The 22,470-nt window shown below is 40.0% G+C and overlaps 1 protein-coding gene across 6 annotated transcripts in view; it reads right to left on the reverse strand.

Moving 5' to 3' along the window:
* The window catches only part of JAKMIP1 (janus kinase and microtubule interacting protein 1), a 281,093-nt gene that overhangs the window by 237,608 nt on the left and 21,015 nt on the right, over positions 1 to 22,470 (reverse strand). For 4 of the 6 annotated variants that reach the window (XM_020992282.2, XM_078149014.1, XM_078149013.1 and 1 more), the window contains exon 1: positions 7,087 to 7,208. The exons of the other annotated variants lie outside the window; for them this stretch is intronic. The gene's annotated coding sequence lies outside the window, so the exon portion shown is untranslated. Of the gene's footprint in view, positions 1 to 7,086; positions 7,209 to 22,470 lie in introns of those variants that run through there. 6 annotated transcript variants of the gene reach the window in all.

The raw sequence follows: 22,470 nt of genomic DNA on the forward strand, positions 1-22,470 counted from the left end.
ATAGAGTAGATTACAGGAAGAAGATAGATAATTTTGATTACATTAAATTAAAAAGCTTTTGCAAAAATAAAACTTTTCTGCCAAAATTAGAAGGAAAACAGGAAACTGGCAAAAAAATTGTTTGCAACAAATTTCTCTGACAAAGGGCTCATTTCTTAAATATACAGGGAACTGAGCCAAATTTATAAAAATAAGAGCTATTCCCCAGTTGATAAATGGTCAAAGGATATGAACAGGCAGGGTTTTTTTTTCTAGTAATTTATTTATTTTTAGTTTTCAACATTCATTTCCATAAGATTTTGAGTTTCAAATTTTCTTCCCCTGTCTCCCTTCCTCCCTCCCCAAGACAGCATGCAATCTACATATACATTCATATTAAACATATTTTCACATTAGTCATGTTGTAAAGAAGAATTAGAAGCAATGGGAGGAACCATAAGATGAAGAATCAAAACAAAACATCAAAAGGAAAGGAGAGCAAATGGTCTGCTTCCATCTGCATGCAGACTCCATAGTTCGTTCTCTGGATGTGGATAGCTTTTTCCATCATGAGTCTTTTGGAGTTGTCTTAGATCCTTGCATTGCTGAGAAGGGCTAAGTCTATCAAAGTCAGTCATCTCACAATGTGACTGTTACTGTGGACAGTGTTCTCCAGGTTCTGCTCACTTCACTCAACATCAGTTCATATAAGTCTTTCCAGGTTTTTCTGAAGTCTGCCTACTCATCATTTCTTATAGCACAGTAGTATTCCATTACATTCATAAACCACAACTTGTTCAGCCATTCCTCAATTATTGGGCATCCCTTCAATTTCCAATTCTTAGCCACCACAGAAAGAGCTGCTATAAATATTTTTGTACATGTGGGTCCTTTTCCCAATTTTATTATCTCTTTGGGATATAGACCTAGAAGTGCTGGGTCAAAGGGTATGCACAGTTTTATATCTCTTTGGACATAGTTCCAAATTGTTCTCCAGAATGACTGGATCAGTTCAGAACTCCACCAACAATGTATTAGTGTTCCAATTTTCCCACATCTTCTCCAATATTTATTATTTTCCTGTTTTGTCATGTTAGCCAATCTGACAGGTATGATGTGATACCTCAGAGTTTTGATTTGCATTTTTTTATTTGTATTTCTCTAATCAATAGTGATTTACAGCATTTTATCCCATGACTATAGATAGCTTTAATGTCTTCATCTGAAAACTGAACAGGCAGTTTTCATAAGAAATCAACAGTCACAATGAAAAAATGGTCTAAATCACTACTGATTGGAGAAATGCAAATTAAAACAACTCTCATACCTATCAGATTGGTTAACATGAGAGAAAAAGAAAATGACAAATGCTAGAGGGAACACAGAAAAATTAGGATACTAATGCATTGTTAGTGGAGTTGTGAACTAGGCCAACCATTCTGTAGAACAATTTGCAACTTCCACTTAAATTGTGTCATACCCTATGACCCAGGAATACCACTACTAGGTCTGAATCCCAAAGAGACCAAAGAAAAGGGAAAAGAACCTGTTTCAATAAAAATATTCATAGCAGCTCTTTTTGTGATGACAAATGATTGGGAATTGAGGGGATCCCCATCAATTTAGAAATGGCTGGACAAGTTGTAGTATATAACTTTGATGGAATGCTACTGTTTTACAAGAAATGATCAGCAGGAGGCTTTCACAAAACCTGGGGAGTCTTATATGAACAGATGCAAAGTGAAGTGAGAAGAACCAGAACACCATACACAGTAACAGCAATATTTTAAGGATGATCAACTGTGAAAGACTTAGCTAATCTGATCAAGACAATGATTCAAGACAATTCCAAAGGACCTATAATGAAAAATGCTATCCACCTCCAGAGACAGAACTGATGAACTCTGAATGAAGAATGAACATGCTTTCTTTATTTTTTTATTATTTTATTTTGTTAGTGGGACATTTTTTTTTTGCACATGGCTAATATGGAAATAAGTTTTGCCTGACCTCACATGTATAATCAGAATCAAAGTGCTTGCCTTCTCAAGGAGGATGGGGAGGAGAGAGAGAGAAAGAGAATCTGGAACTCAAAAGTTTTTTTTTAAAAAAGATTGTTAAACTTTTTTGCATGTAATTGGATATTATTTAATGAAATAAAAAAAATACATGGAGAAAGAAGGATGGGGGAGGGGCAAAGAGGAGCCTGAAGTACGGTGGCAGTGGCCATGGGAACAAGGAGTCACAAGTAGTTCCAAAGTTTCAAGCCTGAGTGACTTGCAAAATTTAAGGCATCAAACATGTATCATCCTCCTACTATTCATGAGAGACTATGCTGATGCTGAATCATTGATTTTGCTTGGTCCTGGGAAAAAACAATCCTCCCTTCCACCAAAACTGCAATAAACTCTAGATACAATATACTTATTTCAAATCAAGGCCAGGCTTTAAAACCCAGACACAAATGTAGCTAAAACCAGGGAACCAGAGTGGTGTGTACAGGATAGAACACTGCACTGGGAATGTGGAAACCTAGCTTCTAGTCCTGGATTTGCCTATGATTCAGTTCAATTTTTTTAAAATGTTAATTTCCCACTAGGCAAGGCACTGTGCTAGTCGAGTGTGTGTTCTTGGTGGGGTAAATCATTTTACTAGTCTGGTCTTCAGTCTCCTCATCTGTAAAACTGAGGAGAGAGGGGCAGCTAGGTGATGCAATGGATTGATGCTGGGTCTGGAGTCAGACGCATCTTCCTGAATTCAAATCCAGCCTCAGACACTTACTAGCTGTGTGACCCTGGGCAAGTCACTTAACCCTGTTTGCCTCAGTTTCTTCATCTGTAAAATGAGCTGGAGGAGTAAATGGCAAACCACTCCAGTATCTCTGCCAAGAAAATCCTAAATGGGATCATGAAGAGTTGGATATAACTAAAAGCAATTGAACAACAAAATAAGGGAGAGGAGAAAAGGTTGAATTCAGAGGTGGGGAGCCTGAAGCCTCGAGGCTGCATGTGGCCCTCTAGGTCCTCAAGTGTGGCCCTTTGGTTGACTCCAAACTTCATAGAACAAGCCTTTTATTAAGGGGATTTGTTCTGCGAAGTTCGAATTCAGTCAAAGGGCTGCACTTGAGGACCTATATGGCCACATATGGTCTCAAGGCCAGTCAAAGGGATGCACCTGAGGACGTATAGGGCCACATATGATCTCAAGGCCAGTCAAAGGGCTGCACTTGAGGACCTATAGGGCCACATATGGTCTCAAGGCCGCAGGTTCCCCACCCCTGGATAATAACTAAGGACTCTTACAGCTCTAAAACTGCATGAATCTGTGATCCTAGCAGTCACAGTGAAAGGGGCGGGGGAAGAGGCTGTTTAAAGTGAACTAAAGAAGAGAAGACATAATTTTAACATTTATGATTAACAAAAGACATACACGAAAGTACGGGAAAAGCAATGAGTAACCACTGGCATTTTTGGAGCCAGAGAATAATAAGATGAAGACAATGAATACCAGGATAAAATGAGGTTCACTACTATTGAATAAGCATGAATTAAACACTTACCTTGTGCAAGGTACTGTTCTATGCACCAAGGATACAAATATATGTGTGTGTGTGTGTGTGTACATACACATATATGTGTGTGTGTGTATATATGTGTGTGTGTGTGTGTATATGTATGTATGTATGTATGTATGTATGTATATGACAGTCTCTCCCCCATCAAAGAGTTTATAATCTATTGGAGGGGAGGAAGGAAACATGGTTTCAGATAAATAAATATGACATGTATACAAAGTCCTTTGGCCGGGAAGAAGGAGAGAGCTAGCAACTAGAAAGGATCAAGAAAGGCCTTGTGAGGATGATACTCAAGTTATGACCTAAAGGGACAGAGGGATTCCAAGAGATAGCAGTGAGGAAAGAGAATGTTCCAGTCTGTTCAAAGGCAAAGGTGAGAGATGGAATATTCCATATGTCAAAATAGCAGGCAGGCCCATTGGGCAGGAAGGCCAAGAGAATAAAGGGCAGTAATCTGAAGTTATTCTGGATAGACCAGCTATGGCTTGAAAATAACAAGGAATGAATGGATTCTAGAAGAAAGGTAAGCCCTCGCTCTGGCTGCACAACAAGAGAATGATCGCATTGTTTATATGATTCTAGTTCTTCCTGGAAGATGGAGTACTACTAGGCCTTACTAGCTTCCTCTCCATTGCAAGTAATGACTCTCATTTCTTAGAAGCAATGTGACCAATTTTCCTATTATACAAGCTGAGCTAGAGCTTCACTTTCTTCCAGTATTCCTTCCTTCCTTCCTTCCTTCCTTCCTTCCTTCCTTCCTTCCTTCCTTCCTTCCTTCCTTCCTTCCTTCCTTCCTTCTTTCCTTCCTTCTTTCCTTCCTTCCTTCCTTTAGCAGGTATATGTTGAGCCCTCAATTTTGTAAAAGGCACATCCATCCTCCAGGCCCTACCATCTGCCCTGCCTCCATGCCCTCCACACCCGTGGCACTGTCCTCTCACCTCACGGTGCAACCTAAGGTCCTCTGGGCTTTTTCATAAGCCCAGCAGCTAATCCCTTTAGACCCAAGCTTCTCCATCCATCCAACTGCCACTTTCTTTTAGGTGTCTTCTCTCCCAGTTGAGAGTGTTAGCTCCTTGAGAGCAGGGAATGTCTTGGTTTTTCCATTTGTATCCGTTGCACTTACTTGGCACATAGTAAGCACTTACTAATGCTTTTTCATTCATTCCTTCAGAAGAACAGTAATGAAACAGTTTACCTGGCAAGCTTCTCTCCCCCAGAAGCAGCCTTTTGCATTCTACTTCCTGGACCTTGCTTATCAAAGTTATGCAAATAGAGTGTCACAGAAGGCACACTTCCTCAGTCTATTATGGAGTGTTGGCACTAGAAGGGAGGCTAACACACATGGGTTTCGACATTCTGGGCCTCTGAAGCATTGCTGTTCATCTCTGGCCAGCAGCTTGCTGTACTGTCAGAAACGACTGACAGGCCCATATGTCTGTTTATCCGCCTCGGCTCTGGACTGATTCTGAATGCAGTAACGTCTGCTCAAACACTCCTTTCATGGAGAGTAAGGACCTTGATTCCTTCCAGCCTTACAGTAATGTCAATGCTTCTGGCAGTTTCCTTCTTTTCCTGCAACATCCAGTTTAGGTGGCACCTCTTCCATGAAGCATCCCTGATCCACCTAGCTAGATTCCAATGTTTTTTCCTCAAATCTTGACTTAGCTCTATTTAAACATCTCCTTTGCTGTTATTTTACCTTATTTTTATAATTATTTTGTATACAATTACAATCTTTTTTACTATATTATAAGCACCTCAGGGACAGAGAACATGTTTTTCACCTGTCTTCTTGCTACGGAGCCTTATTTATTAAATATTTAGGTTACAAGCTCAAATAAATGTAAGTGGTAGCTCAGTTGAATGACTCTAGTCTCTACTGTTCCCAATTTATCCTCCATATGCTGCTGCACAAGGACTCTTCTTAATAACCATTCTGATGAGGTTACTCTGCTACTCAAACACCTTCTGTGGTCCCCTACTACCTGCTTAATAAAGTATCAGCTCCTCATCTGGCATTCAAGGCCTTCTATAATCTGGCTGCAATATACTATTCTCTGCGGACAGCTAGGTGTTGCAGTGGATAGAGTGTCAGGCCTGGAGTCAGATCTGAGCTCAAATCTGGCCTCAGATGCTTATTACCTGCATGACCCTGAACAAGTCACTTAACCCTGTGTGCCTCAGTCTCCCCATCTGTAAAATGAACTGAAGAAAGAAATGGCAAACTACTCCAATATCTTCGCCAAGAAAATTCCAAAGGATCATGAAGAGTTGGCCACAACTGAAAAATGACTGAACAACAATAACAGATATAATAATCTACCTTATATTATTCCTCTTCACCCCCAAAAAACTGGATTATTTACTATCACCTGTTCACACTCTGCCCTCTCTGTCTCTTTGATCATGCTGTCTTACTCCTTACCCCTCTACTATCACCATTACCACCACCACCCCATCCCATGCTTGGAATGGATTCCCTGCCATCTAAAACTTTTGAAGCCTCTTCTTTCCTCCAGGCCCCAGTTTGGGTGACATTTCCTCCATGGAGCCTTCCCTGATATATCCATTGCCACTCCCACCCCTTAACCCTCCCACTCATGTAAAATTCATCATTCTCTCCTTAAAAATACATGCCTGGATCTCCCTTTTACACTTCTTACTCTCCTTTATATTATAATTATTCATATAGTAAGGGGATGCATGATTCTGTACCCTATCCCAATTACCACCACCAATTAGTGTGTCAGCTCTTGGAGGGTCTATATCATTTCTAACTTTCACCCTGAGTGACCTAGCACGGCATTATTGTGCTCAGAAGATATTAAAGAAATTTCTGTTGCTTGAATGCATTGCCCCCTTAGCATAACATCAAATATGCTCAGTTTCAAAGTTCTTAAAAAAGCTTTCAGAAAAAGGCAAAAACAAAAAACCACAAAAAAAAAAAACAACCAAAACACCAACTACTTTATCCCCCTGCCCCAAAAAAGGAGATTCCTGATAAAACTTCGTTCTTCAAAACACACAATATTGCTTCCAAAATCTTTTTTTGTGATATCATCCATATTTTGTCACTTCCCAAAGTAACATCATGAAGTTTTCTAGTAAATATTTTGGTCTGTGCAGTTTTCACTCTTTATTTCTGATTACAAAAAATTTAGCCATTACTCAAAGAAAGTCTAGCAGATAAAATTCTCTGAAACACAGCCACTGTTCTACTATACCAGTGTCTAGGTTCTAGACTCTAGAATTTCATTGTGTGAGAGATTTAGAGCTCAAAGAGACTTCAGAAACTAGTCCAATCCCCTCATTTTACGGATGAGCAAACTGAGACCCAGTGATTTGCCCAAGGTCACACAAGGAGTAACAAAGTTAAGACTTGAACCCCAGTCTTTTAACTCCAAAACTGGTTCTCTTTCCACTACACCATATTGTCTCTAAATAGACAGTATTCTGACATCCCAGACAGTTCACTTCCATTAGAACAAACTGAATGTGTGTGTATGTATGTATAAAATATATTTTTCTCTTACCCATACATTTCACATCTCTTCACCTACATGCACAGGGCCCCCAGGGTCACATGGAAAGGCCTCCAAGTTCTACAGCAGACTGTCAGAGAAGTCTGTACAAACGAGAGCCCGGGCAAGTCAGTCACATTGCCTCTCCATCTCAACCACATCCTTTTTGCATAACTGACTTAGGGGCACACCGTGGTTTCTAGTATGCACCAGTGTATGGAGACTGAAGGGTAATATCACTTTTTTTCCCCATTCCTTCTTCCCAGGGACTCTTAAGTAGTACAAAAGATATTAGGGAATGGAAGTAGGTTTGTATGCTCTTCCTCTTACTAAAAAGATACCAAGAGTACTGTTATCCCTTGGGCAGAACTGCATCTAAGAACTGTCGTTCCTAAGGCAAGCAGCATGAATCATGGGGGAGGGGAAAATCACCACCCTGAAGAGGAAACAGAGACGCTGGCACAGGGCTCCAGCTGAGAGACTGCTAAGTGGGAGGAAGAAACAAGAAAAAAAAAAACAGGGCAGATAATAGATAGCATTTATATCTCATACTGTCTTAGATTGAAAAAAAAAAAAGCTTTACAAATATCATCTCATTTGATCCTCACAACCCTGGACTGTAGGTGCTATTTTGTATATGAGGAAATTAGGGTAGACAGAGGTTAAGTAGACTTCTCCATGGTTCATACATTGTTGTTATTGTTGCTTTTCCTGTCAAGTTGTTCCTGACTCTTATGAGCCCTGTATGGGGTTTTCTTGGCAAAGATATTGGAGTGGTTTGTCATTTCTTTCTCCAGAGGGTTAAGGCAAACAGAAGTTAAGTGACTTACCCGGGGTCATACACCTAGTGAGTGCCTGAAGCTGGATTTGAACTCAGGTCTTCCTGATCCTGGATGTAGTTTTCTATCCACTATGCCACCTACATATCTCTGGACTGAGGTAAAAGTTCACCCAAGCCTACCGCTGGTAGATTCCTCTTTTAGCTATTCTTGGTAAGTAGGGAAAAAGCTTATTGTTTCTAGACTGCTGATGGACTGTATGAAGATACTATCATGGCCCTCAAAATCTCATACTCTCTGGAATAGCTCTGGGGGCCCCTACCTTATTTATTTTTTTTAAGATTTAATAATATATTTAATATTTTATTTTCCACCCAAGTACATGTAAAATAATTTTAATACTCATTTTTTAAATTCTGAGTTCCATATTGCCTCCTTCCCTCCTTGTCCTCCCCCCTCATTGAGAAGGCAAGCAGTTTAGTATGGGTTATTCATATGCAGTCATGCAAGACATATTTTCATTATTAATCATGTTGTGAATGCTCTTCAGTGAGCTTTTGTACTTCCTCTTCCATTTGGCCAATTCTGCTTTTTAAGGAGTTCTCTTCAGTGGATTTTTGTGCCTCTTTTAACCACTTGGCCTATTCTCTTTTCTTGTTTTGTTTTGTTTTGTTTTTTGAATTTTCAATAGAAATTTATTTATTTTTAGTTTTCAATATTCACTTCCACAAGTTTTTGAGTTCTAAATTTCTCACCCCTCCCCCCACCCCAAGATGGCATGCATTCTGAATACCCTTCCCCTGGTCTGCCTTCTCTTCTATCTCTCCCCCCTCCGTTCTCTTATCCCCTTCCCCTTCTATTTTCCTGTAGATCAGGATAAACTTCTGTACCCCATTCCCTGTATTTCTTATTTCCCAGTTGCATATGAAAATATTTTTTTAAAACATATGTTTTTAAAACTTTGAGTTCCAAATTTTCTCCCTTCCTCCCTCCCCACCCACCTTCATTGAAAAGGCAAGCAACTCAATATAGGTTATACATGTGCAGTTATGCAAAACACTTCCATAGTAGACATATTGTGAAAAACTAACTCTATTTCCCTTAATCCTATCCTGCCCCACCATTTATTCTATTCTTTCTTTTGACCCTGTCCCTCCTCAGAAGTATTTGCTTCTGATTACCCTCTTTCCCAATCTGCCCTCCTCTCTATCACCCCCTGCTCTCTTGTCCCCTTCTCCCCCTATTTTCCTGTAGGGTAAGACAGATTTCCATACCCAATTGAATGTGTATGTTATTCTCTCCTTAAGCCAAATCCTATGAGAATAAGATTCCTCATTCCCTCTCACCTTCCCCTGTTTCCCCTCCACTGTGAGAGACTTTTCTTTTCTGTTTTTTTTTGTGAGATAATTTACCCCATTCTACCTCTCCCTTTCTTCTCCGAGTATCATCCTCTCTCATCCCTTAATTTTATTCTCCAGATATGACCCCTTAATCTTCAACTCACCCTGTGCCCTCTATCTATCTATCTATCTATATACATACATACAATTTTTTTCCTTCAACTACCCTAATACTGACAAAGGTCTCATGAGTTACAAATATCATCTTTCCATGCAGGAATGTAAACAGTTCAATCTTAATAAGTCTCTTATGATTTCTCTTTCCTGTTTACCTCTTCATGTTCCACTGAGTCCTGTATTTGAAAGTCAAATTTTCTATTCAGCTCTGGTCTTTTCATCAGGAATGCTTGAAAGTCCTCTATTTCACTGAATGACCATTTTTTCCCCTGAAGGATTATACTCAGTTTTGCTGGGTAGGTGATTCTTGGTTGTAATCCTATCTCCTTTGCCCTCCGGAATATTATATTCCATGCCCTGTGGTCCTTTAATGTAGAAGCTGCTAAATCTTGTGTTATCCTGATTGTGTTTCCACAGTACTTGAATTGTTTCCTTCTGGCAGCTTGTAATATTTTCTCCTTGACCTGGGAACTCTGGAATTTGGCTACAATATTCCTAGGAGTTTTCCTTTGGGGATCTCTTTCAGGAGGAGATCTGTGGATTCTTTCAATTTCTATTTTGCCCTCTGGTTCTAAATATCAGGGCAGTTTTCCTTGATAATTTCTTGAAAGATGATGTCTAGGCTCTTTTTTTGATCATGGCTTTCAGATAGTCCAATAATTTTTAAATTCTCTCTCCTGGATCTATTTTCCAGGTCAGTTGTTTTTCCAATGAGATATTTCACATTGTTTTCTAATTTTTCATTCTTTTGGATTTGTTTTACAGTGTCTTGATTTCTCATAAAGTCACTAGCTTCCAATTGCTCTATTCTAATTTTTAAGGAAGTATTTTCTTCAGTAATCTTTTGGACTTCCTTTTCCATTTGGCCAATTTTTCTTTTTAGGGCATTTTTCTCCTCATTGGCTTTTTGGACCTCTTTTGCCATTTGGGTTAGGCTATTTTTTAAGGTGTTATTTTCTTCAGTATTTTTTTGGGTCTCCTTTAGCAAGCTGTTGACTTGTTTTTCATGATTTTCTTGCATCACTCTCATTTCTCTTCCCAGTTTTTCCTCTACTTCCCTTACTTGCTTCTCAAAATCCCTTTTGAGCTCTTCCAAGGCCTGGGACTGATTCATATTTTTCTTGGAGGCTTTGGATGTAGGAGCTTTGACTTTGTTGTCTTCTTCTGGTTGTATATTTTGATCTTCTTTCACCAAAGTAAGATAATATAGTCTGACTCTTTTTGCGCTGCTTGCTCATGATCCCAGCCAATTACTTGAGTTTTAAACTCTTTGTTAAGGTAAGAGTCTGCTTCCAATGTGGAGAGTGTACTGTCCCAAGCTTCAGGGGTTTGTGTAGCTGTTTTCAGAGATACTTGTAGGGACCTGTAAATTTTCAGTTCTTCCAAGGTGGTATGATAAGGGGTGAGGTGTTTACTCCTTTCCTGGCCTGTGACCACAAGTATTCCTTTCTGTCCTGTAACTGTGAGGAGGGGTTCCTCTCCACAGCCACTACAAGCTCCACCATGCCAGCACTCCTCCTCACCCCAGCACTGCTGCCCAGAACTGTGACCCAGATCCAAACACGGGCAAAGCAAGAGATTCCTGCCTCAGCACTGGCAAAGAGATCCCTGCAGTCCCTCTCTGATCAGCCACTGGCTTCCGCCTCAGTCTGTAGGCCAGAAGCTCGGGAAGCAGCTGCCCCCCCAGGGCCACGCTCTTGGGGAATGGAGCTGAAACCCCACCTTCCTCTCTGAGCACCGACAGAAACAGACTTTTCCCACTGACCTTCTAAGTTGTCTTTGGCATTCGTGGATTGAGGAATCTGGAAACCTCCACAGCTGCCCACGATTCAGTCCTCTAAGGCCTACTCCAGGTTTGCTGCGGACTGCGAACCCACGCTGCGCTCCCAGCCTGGCGCGATACACCTTTCTGATCAATCATCCAGGTTGTCTTGGGCTGGAAATTTGTTTCACTCTGTCTTTTTCTGGGTTCTGGTGCTTCAGAATTTGTTTAGAGCCATTTTTTATGAGTATTTGGAGGGGTTTGGGGGACAGCTCAAGCAAGTCACTGCTTTCACTCTGCCATCTTGGCTCCGCCCTATTCTGTTTTTTAAGGTGTTATTTTTCTTCATTATTTTTGTGCCTCCTTTACCAAGATGTTGGCTTTTTTTCATTATTTTCTCTCTCATTTCTTTTACCAATTTTTTTCCTCTATTTCTCTTATTTGATTTTTAAAATCCTGTTTGCGCTCTTCCAGTAATTCTTTTTGGGCCTGGGACCAATTCACATTTTTCTTTGAGGCTTCAGATGTAGCAATTTTGACTTTGTTGTCTTCATCTGAGTTAGGCTTTGATCTTCCCTGTCACCATAGTGATTTCCTATGGTCAGGTTCTTTTCATTGTTTGCCCATTTTTCCAACCTATTTCTCGATTTTTAACTTGATGTTAAAGTTGAACTGTGTTTCTGGGGTAGAAGAGGCACTGTCCCAAGCTTCAGATTTTTATGCAACTGTTTTCAGAGCTAGCTCAGGGTGATCTGCAAGTTTCACTTTTTCCCAGGTGGTGTGATCTAAGTATAGATGTATTCACTACTCTCCTGGCCTGGGTTCTGGTCTTGGAGCAACCATCATTCTTTTCTGCCCTGGAACTGTGATGAGGGTTCCTACCCCCCTGGGGCAGCAAGCTCTGGTGTGCTCGTATTCCTCCTCACCTTGGGACTGAGACCGAGGACTATAGCTCAGATTTATGGATAGGCAATGCGACAGAGTTCTGCGCTCAGCACCAGTAGAAGGACCCCTGCAATCTCCTTCTGACCCCTTTATCATCTGTGGGCTGATAAGCTGTGCTGCCACTGCTGATACAGTAGCCCCCAAAGCCTGCTGCTAGTTTGCTAGGTCCTGGTCTGCACTAGACTAGGCTCCACTCTCACCCCAGTGACACAGACCTTTCTTGCTGACCTCATAAGTCATATCAGGCTTGAAAATCATTTCACCCCATCCTTTTGTGGGTTCTCTCATTCCAGAATTCATTTTGAGAAGTTACTTCCAGTTGTTTGGAGGGGAATTTTGGAGAGCTCAGGCGAGTCCCTGCCTTTTCTCTGCCCTGTTTATATTTCTTACACTAACAAACCACATACCTCCCTCCTATGCCTCAGTTTCCTTCTGTGTAAAAAGAGGACAATGAGAACTGCAGCACTTTCCTTGCTGTTTTTTGAGGAAAGCATATTGCCAACTTTAAAGCACTATATGAAGGATAGTTTTTGTTGCTTTGCCAAATCATTGAAAGGCAGCTTTTGAATGTAAGTCACTTGGCTATTTGACTAAAGCTGGTCTTAGTCAAGGTGAGCCACAGTTGACAACGATCTTGGTAGTTCATAGCCCACCCCAAACTCTCTTCAGTCCTATGGACCTGAAGGACCCTGAAAGTTTAGATTCAATCTAAGCAATTGTCCTTTTACCTAGACCTATGTAGATGATTGCTTATGCTTTAAATCCCAGAAACAAAGTTTGCAAGCAGCTCTAAGACCCTAGAATAAGCACATTCAACAGAACTTCTTTCGTTACTAGTATTAAGCCTTCTCCAGATGTCATGTACAGGAAACATCATTCATTTCTCATTGTGAATTTTAACTTGTGGCCATTTCAATAAGGTTGGGCTCAAGATACAGAGTTTGAATTAGAAGGTACCTCAGAGTTTCTCCAGGGCTGATGTTCTTAACCTAGGGCCCAAGGATCTCCGAGCAGAGTGTGGATAGATTGCAAGATAGTCTGTGAACTTCGCTAAAATACACCTTTAGTTTCAGTACCTTTTGCCTTTCTTAGTAATTCTTATTTACTGGTTCCTTTCTTACTACCTTCAAACATGCCCAAGTCTCACTCTTTCCAAAAGAATCTTCACTAGACTTTACCATCTCCTCAAGATATCTTCCTTCCTTCCCTTTGGCAGCCAAACACTGAAAAAAGCTGTCAGCACTCACTGCCTCTACTTCTTCTCACACCTCAGCCTTCTATAATCTTGATTCTGATTTCATCACTCTAACTGAAGATGCCCTCTCCAAAAATCACCAATGAATTCTTAATTGACAAATCTGATGGTCTGTTAACATTCCTCATCCTTCTTGATCTATCTGCTACTTCTGACACTGTAGATCAGCCTTCCATATTTTCCTCATACATGTCCAATTGCTCCTTCTCATTCTCCTTTCCTGACTCATCATATCATACCCCCCCAATTGTGGGGGTTCTTCAGGAGTTCTGTCTTCAGCCTCTTCTCTTTTTCCTCTACACTGTTTCTTTGTAAACTCATTAGCACCTATGGGTTTCACTATCATCTCCATGCATATGACTGACATATAGATAAGCATATGCATATATATGTAAGATATATGTAATGTATATGTGTGTGTGTGTGTGTGTGTGTGTGTGTGTGTGTGTAGTCTATCCCCTCAACTTCAATCCTGAAATTAACTGCTGAACATTTCAAATTGGATTCCTAACATCTAAAACTCAACAGGTCCAAAGCGGAACTCATTGTCTTTCCCACAAAACTCTCCCCTCTTCCAAACATCTGTATTTCCATCAAAGACATCACAATCCTTCTAGTAGCCCAGGCTCATAACTTCTGCCTTATCCGCACCCCTCATTCTCTTCATCTCACATATCTAATCAGTTGCCAAACCTGCTATTTTTGCCTTCACAACATCTCTTATGCCCAACCACTTCTCTCCACTCCTATAACCACTGCCTCAGTTCAGGTATTCATCATCTTTCATCTCGATTGTCACAATAGGCTCCTAATTGTTCTCCCTGGCTCTAGTCTCTTTTTACTGTTATCTCTATACTGTTACTGAAGTGGTTTTCCTTAAGCACAGATCTGACCAAAGTGACTCCCCCACTCAGTCACCTCCAGTGACTTCAGATTGCCTCTAAGATAAAATATAAATATTTCTGCTTAGCTTTCAAAAACCTGCATAACCTAACTTTAACCTATCTTTCTAGACATGATAGACATTATTACTCTCCTTCCTACATTTTGTCTCTTTATATCTTGTTTTATCTCTGTGCTCACCCATTCATCTTCCATCTCACTGTCTCATCTCACTGACCTTCACCCATACCTGGAATTTACTCCCTCCTTACCTGCACCTCATAGAGTATCTCTTCTTTTAAAACATAAGGAAAAGGGGCAGCTAGGTGGTGCAGTGGATAGAGCACTCACGCTAGAGTCAGGAGGACCTGAGTTCAAATCCACGCTCAGACACATAACACTCAGTAGCTGTGTAACTCTGGGCAATTCACTTAACCCCAATTGTCACACACACACACACACACACACACACACACACACACACACACACACACACACAGAGAAAGCATTATTTTATAGAGACATAAAGTCTTTCCTGATTCTAATTTACCTATATATGTACATGTTTATGTATGCATTATACACACATATATGTATATCCACATATATACATACATACATATGCATTTATATATTTTATATATATATATATATATATATATATATATATATATATATAAATGATTCTGAGGGAGAGAGGGGTGTGTGTATGTTATATGTACTTGTCTTTCCCATTAGAATGTAATCTCATATCATTTAATTCTTTGTACTTGTATTCACAGTACCTAGCACACTACTAGCCACATAACAAGTATTTTAAAAATATTTATTTGTTGATATAAGTGGTACACTGACATTTTTCATTATTCTGGTAAAATGCTAAAGAGACTCTTCTCTTAAAGAGGGCCAAATTGTATAGTTTTTTAAAAAAAACTAAGCAGAACTGGTTTATATTTCATCCTAGAAGTAATAGGTAGTAACTTGAGTTGATGGATTCTCTTAAAGAGATGAAGCAGCCCGCCCCCCCCCCACTTCACTACCATACCATTGGCTGGCTTAGAAAGACCTTCTGTGCAAATATAAATCACAAGCCCAGTGGTACTGTTACAAATGCAGAATTAGAGGAATCTAAATCAATGCAGTTTATCAGAGCCTTCCTCCAAAGCCCCACTTTGGCCATGGAAGTGACCCTGGACTCCCAAAAGCTCTGCTGCTAGAATGAATTCTTGTAGGCCCTACCAAGTTGGAAGGGATTTCAGTACAAATTCAATGGAGTACTATATATTTGTCACCAAAGGACTAACCCAGCTAAGTGTGTCTGTGTCTGTGCGTGCATGTGCTCATCAACCAAAGAACGGCTATCAGACAGTGTTTTTGGTTTTGGTTTTTTTGGCAACCACAACTCATGAAGTCTGCCTATTAAGGTGTAGTGCGGCCACGATGTGCATCAGTGAAGAAAGTAAGGACACCAAGGAAGTCAAGGATCCTTCCTGTCATGTATCTGAAGATAAGTGGAGTTCTCTAGAGGGGAAAAGTTGCAGGTCTTCTTTTTAAGTATGTTTCTGTGGCCTTAAAAGTTTAATGTTGGGCATTTTGCACAAGAAAACTCGAATAAAAGAAAAAAGTGAAAGAAAGAAAGTGAAAAGTAGCTTCAGTCTGTATTCCATCAATATCAGTTCTTTCTCTGGAGGTAGACAATGTGTTTTTTCATTAGACCTTTGGGATTGTCTTAGATCATTGTATTGCTAAGAATAGCTAAGTCATTTGCAATTCTTCATCATACTATACCGCTATTATGGTGTACAATGTTCTCCTGGTTCTGTTTGCTTCACCATGCATCAGTTCATACACATCTTTTCAGGTTCTTCTCAAATCATCCTGCTTGTCATTTCTTATAGCACAATAGTATTCCATCGAAATCACATACCACAACTTGTTCAACCATTCCCCAATTGATGGGCATCCCCTCAATTTCCAACTCTTTGCCACAACAAAAAAGCTGCTATAACTATTTTTGTATAAATAGGTCCTTTTCCCTTTTTTTTTTTTGGTTGTCTTTGAGATTCTTGTGCAAAATGACCAATGTGGAAATGTTTTACATAATTGTACATGTATTACATATCTGCTTGCTTACTTTCTCAAGGAGGGGAAAGGGAAGGATAGGATTTGGACCTCAAAACTTTAAATGGAAAAGTTTTAAAAATTGGAAAAAATTTTAAAGAAAAGTTTAATATTGGGAAATTAGAGAGAGGACAAAATACATAAGTTCCCATAAAAGTTACTAACACCATGGAGCTGGAAGGTTTTAGAGGAAAAAAGTACTTTGTGTCAATAATTCCGCATTTCCCTCTGAGGTTTCAATAAATTAGCCAGAGCCCTGAGGTATCCAATACTTTTGTTAAAAAATAAATAAATAAATAAATAAATAAATAAATAAATAAGATATCTGGTGTGCTGGAGGAAAATGGGCCAGAGACTGAAAGGCACCAGGGTTTCTCAATGGAAAAAAACAATTACTGTCTGAGTTTGTTACATCCTTTATCTATTGCCATCAATCATAAGGACTGATCCAAGGCTGCTTTTCAAACCCAGCTGATGAACAAATATTGATTAAGCACTTGCTGTGCTCCAGTGACTGGGGTAGGCACTGGGGGTTCAAAAACCAAATAAATTTAAATTTAAAAATGAATAAATAGTTTCTATCCTTGAAGAACTTATATTCTACTGAGGGAGACAACATATACACACATGAGCAGCTACAAAATAAATAAAAGGCACTTGAGGGGGAGGCCAGAGGGCCCAGGAAAGGCCTGTGTAGAAGGCAGCATTGAAGCTGAGCTTGGAAGGAAACTTGGGGTTCTAAGAAGTGGAAATGAGGAAACAGGGCAAGCTAGGCATGGGGGAGGGGGCAACTAATTTCTAAAAGTAAAGAAAGCACCCACTAACATCTGACAATCTCAACAAAACCTGGAGGTGGCAATCTGTCGCCACTGAACGATGAATTTGGAGGCAGTGCAGTATCCAGTGAGAAGAGTGTTAGATATGGGGTCAGGCCAAGCTAGATTCAGATACAAGCAACATTTACTAGCTATGGGACCCTTGGGTATTTATTTAGTCCTCATTTTCCTCATCTGTTAAAAAAAGAAAAAGAGGCTTGATACATGCACTGCCCGCTTCCTGGGGCTTCAGAGATTTTGACATACTTTTATAAAAAGCAGTATGTATCATCATCATAACAACTTAGGAAACTGTTTACCATGGCATGGAGTACTTCTTTACATCAGAGGAGAAAGTGCTTATTCTGGGGAAACCATGGAATTTCTAAGGCACCAGAGGAAGGCAAGGAGGAAGACAATCACTCCACTTAATAAGGAAGCTTAGAGTCAAATTTAACTTTCCTTAAACATTATGATCAAAGTGCTGTGCTTTTTTGGGAAGGGGGAGGTTGAAGGAGAGAAGTAAATGAGGGTTGTTAGCAACATGAGGAATTCCTTGTGTAGAAATTCCCTCCATTAAAGTAGATCAACAAATTTGCAGTAACTTAAACTCTTAGAGAGCTGCTAGGAGCACTGAGAGGTTAGGTGACTTCCCCAGGGTCATACAGCCAGTAAGTGTCAGAGGCAGAGTTTAAAGTCAGGTCCTTCCTGACTCTCAGGCTGTCTATCTATTACACAATGCTGCCTCTTAGTTATTTCTTTATATTGCTATATTTGTACTCAAAAGGGAGAAAATGCAAATAGAGTACAAGCAAGAGTAGTATTAATAGTTGTTGTTCAGTGGTTTTCAGTCGTGTCCAACTCTCCATGACACTTTCTGGGGTTTTCTTGGCAGAGAGACTGGAGTGCTTTGCCATTTTCTTCTCCAGCTCATTTTACAGATGAGGAAACTGAGGCAAAAAGTGACTTACCCAGGATCACACAGCTAGGAAGTATCTGAGGCCAGATTTGAACTTGGGAAGATGAGTCTTCCTGACTCCAAACCCTGCACTCTGTCCATTGAACCACCTGATGGCCACAGGTATTAAGAGAGTGATTTTTAATCACAAAACACATGATCTCCATTATCCCATTTAATCCACACAATATACAAATAGTCCAAGCACTGTCACCTGAACGAACCTGAATTATAACAATCTGTAGCCACCAAGTGATGAATTTTGATGCAGATACAATGAGAAGACAGCTGGATATGGAGTAAGTCTACACTGGGTTCAGCTACCAGCAACAACATTTACTAGTTATGGGACCTTTGGGCAACCTGAAGTAGGTAATTTCCACTTCCTGGACCTCAGTTTACTGATCTGTCAAAACGTGAAGTGGACTACATTATTTCCAAAGGTATTGCTGGCTCTAAATTACTCTGTCCTATCCTCCAAATAACAATTTCCATAAATATGAGGAGCTCCTACCAATTCAAACTAAGCTTTTAATTCTCCAGCCTCGATCATCCACAGAACATAAAGTCAGTAGCTCTTGGGGGTAGAAATCAGGGAAGGGGAGAGCAGAAAACTAATCTTATTTTTTTTTTATTTCATGCTTAACCCTCCTCAGCACTTAACAGCACAATTTTAATGACATAATACCTACTCAAACTTACATCAATTGACCATTACTAGAGAGCAACATAATTCTAATTCATTTAAATACTTGCCAAGTAACCATTTCTATGCTTGTCTAAAAAAACAAAGCCAAATAAATTCTTCCCTCCTGTTCTTCATTTAAAAGAAGCAATGAAATGTTGGTAGATAGAGTGTCAACAATGGAATAAGGAAAAACTGTGTTCAAACCCTGCCTTTATCACATCCTAAATGTGTATCTATGGGCCAGTGACAACTTTCAGTGCCCCAGAGATTTTCCAAGACTATAAATAATAATAATAGTAATTTAACGATGATAGTAATAGCACTGAAAATGATTACACTTCTATAGCACTTTAAGGTTTCCAAAACATTTTATAAATATTCTTTCATTTGATCCTTATAACAACCCTGGGAGGCAGATGCTATTTTATTATCCCCTTTGCACAGATGAGTAAACTGAAGTAGACAGAAATTAACAGTCTTGTTCAGAGTCATGCCTCTAATGAGCGTCTGAGGGCAAATTTGAATGCTGATTCCAGGTCCTGTGCTTCACCCATTACTCCACCTAGCTGCCTGATACTGATCCTATTTGATGGAAGGAGTTTCCATCCAGGGAATTCCCTACACTGATGAAATCACAATTCCAGAACCCTCAAAGAAAAAAAAATTGTTTGTCACATGAAGATGCCACAAAAATAGAAAAATGTCATTGTTCAGATGCCCTCAAAACTGCCAATTCCCACTCATCAAAACTAGGGCCAAGGTGAGGAAGAAATCCAGTAGCCTCCTCTCCAACAGCAAATAGGTTATATTTATGCAGTACTTTAAGGTTTACAAAGTGCCTTCCTCCCAAAATCCTACTGAGGTAAATAGGGCAAATATTGATTCCATTTTATAGAAGAAGGTAGAAAAGGGACATAGCTTGATTACTTACTCATAAGCATACATGTAGGTGATAGAGCTAAAGCTCAAACACAGGTCTTCTGACTCCCACGACACAGTTAGAGCTGTCCAATGGAAAAATGAGCTGCTTGGAGAGGTTACAGTTTGTTTCCCTCTTCTCGGTGGTCTTCAAGTAAAGATTTGCACAAATTATTTGACCTAGGATGCTTCCAAGATCCCTGCCAACTATCGAAGTTTGTGATTATGAGAATATATAATTTTTGATCTCCTTTCCCTATCTGTGATTCAAGATTCTTCCTACTACATGGGGCTGCTCAGCGGATGACTGAACGATGTGTTAGTTAGATAGATTGTATTCTGTCCAAGGGAAAAAAACAGAAACCAAACAGGAAATGGTGGTGTAAGAACAACAAACAGCTAATGGGGCCATTATCTGAAAAAAAGGGATAGGAATTGGAAAGTATAAAAGAGCTGAATGTATTTATCTATGACAAATCTATCATTCCCCTTGGTATACTGAATCATCTTTACTCAACTATAATTCCAGCTATGTTGCATTTTTTCTAGCGATAAGGAATTCCCATGGGTCTCAACATGGAACCAATGCACCGATGGTTTATTCCTTTGATTCAAGTGGTCTGGGACTGGAAGTAAGGAGACAAAAATATAGGTTCTTTCACACAAGGATTTAAGATCACACAATCATAGGATGTGACAGTCGTAAGAGTCCTCGCAGGCCATCTAGCACAAGAAGGGCATAACCCAGGCCACCGTAACATAGCCAGTAAATGATCCAGCCCTTGCTTGAAGACCTCCAAGGAAGAGAAAACCTAGTCCTTCCCAGGCAGCCCACTGCAATTTGGGATAGCTCTCATGGGAAGGACGTCTTTCCTAATATCAAGCTTAAAATGGTCTTTTTTGCAACTTTTACCCACTGCTCCTGGTTCTGTAAGTCTCATGCCTCCTCTCTATGAAAGGCCTTCAAATACTTGAATACAGCCAGTCTTCTCCTCCCCAGGCTGAACATGCCCAGTTCTTTCTGTTCATCCTCATATAACAACATAGACTGACAGCCCTTCACCATTGTGGCTGTCTTCCTCTGGACATTCTTCAGCTCTGCAATGTCTTTTTATTTTAGGGTAATTGGGGTTAAGTGACTTGCCCAGGGTCACACAGCTAGTAAGTGTCAAGTGTTTGGTCTGAGGCCGGATTTGAACTCAGGTCCTCCTGACTTCAGGGCCGGTGCTCTATCTGCTGTGCCACCTAACTGCCCCAGCAATGTCTTTCTTAAAAGGTGGCACTCAGAACCAGATGAAATATTCTAGATGAGGTCTGATGAGGACAGAGTACAGTGGGAGTGTCGCCTCCCCATTACTGGAGGCTGTGCCCCTCTTAATGCAGCCCAAGATTTATATTAGCTTTTTTGACTGTCATATCACTCTGCTGACACATATCTAACTACGCTTCTCCCAAATCCTGAAGCTGAATTTTGTACCCAAGTGCAAGGCTTTACATTTATCCCTATTGGATTTCATCTTATTAGATTCAGCCTAATGCTCTAGCCTGCCAAGATCCTTTTGGTTCCTGATTCTATCATCTGGTATATTAGCTATCCTTCTCTGCTCTATGCCACCTGAAAATTTGATGAGCAGGCCATCCATGCCTTTATCCAAGGCACTGATAAAAAATGTTAAATAGCATAGGGCCAAGCACAGAGTGCAGAGATACTCCACTGGAGACCTCCCGCTATGCTGACATGGAGCCATTGACCACTACTTATTGCGTCCAGTCTTCCAACCAGTTCTGAATCCATCTGGCTGTCCAATCCACAATCTCTCACAAGAATAGGATGTGATGCTTTATCAATAGTTTGGCCAAAAAACAAACAAAAAACAGCCGGGTAGTTCAGTTGATCCGGAATCAGGACGACCTGAATTCAAATCCGGACTCAGATACTTATTAGCAGAGTAATCCCGGGCAATTCATTTAACCTCTATCTGCCTCAATTTCTTCAACTGTAAAATAGTAATAATGCCTGTACCTCCTTCCCAGGATTGTTGTAAGGATCAAATGAGATATTATTTGTAAAGTGCTTAACACAATGCCTGGAACATAGTAGGCAGTTAATAAATGCTAGTTTCCTTCCTCTTAAAACATAGGTAAACTACACCAACAGCATTCCCCTCACCTAATAATTTAGTAACCTGGTACAAAAAAATTCTAAATTCTAATTTTATTCTATAACTATATATATATATAAAATTCTATAATATTATTCTAAATATTCTATTAAAAACACTCATAGAATATTAGAAAAGGAAAGGCCCTACCTAGAACATAGAACGGCAGAGCAGGAAGGGAGTCTACAACCTAGAACAGAGAATGCCCACATAAGGAGGAAACCTATAACCTAAAACATACATAGAATATCAGAGGAGGACAGGGCCCTGCAACCCAGAACATAGAATGTCAGGGCAGGAAAGGACCCTATAGCGTAGGACATGGAATCTCAGCACGGGAAGGAACTTCAAAGATTGTTTAACTTTCTTCATCCTATAGGTAAGAAAAGTATGCTAAGAGAAGGAAAATGGATTGTCCAAGATTATATAGTAATTGGCAGCAAAGTCAACATCTAATCCCTTCTTTCTATATTCATTTCCTAGGCCTCTCTCATTTCTTTTTTTTTTTATTTTTGGGTTTTTTTTTTTTAGGCAATTAGGGTTAAGTGACTTGCCCAGGGTCACACAGCTAGTAAGTGTCAAGTGTTTGGTTTG

This window comes from Phascolarctos cinereus, unplaced genomic scaffold (assembly GCF_003287225.1).
Source record: "Phascolarctos cinereus isolate Bilbo 61053 unplaced genomic scaffold, phaCin_HiC Scaffold_9;HRSCAF=440, whole genome shotgun sequence".
NCBI lineage: Eukaryota > Metazoa > Chordata > Mammalia > Diprotodontia > Phascolarctidae > Phascolarctos > Phascolarctos cinereus.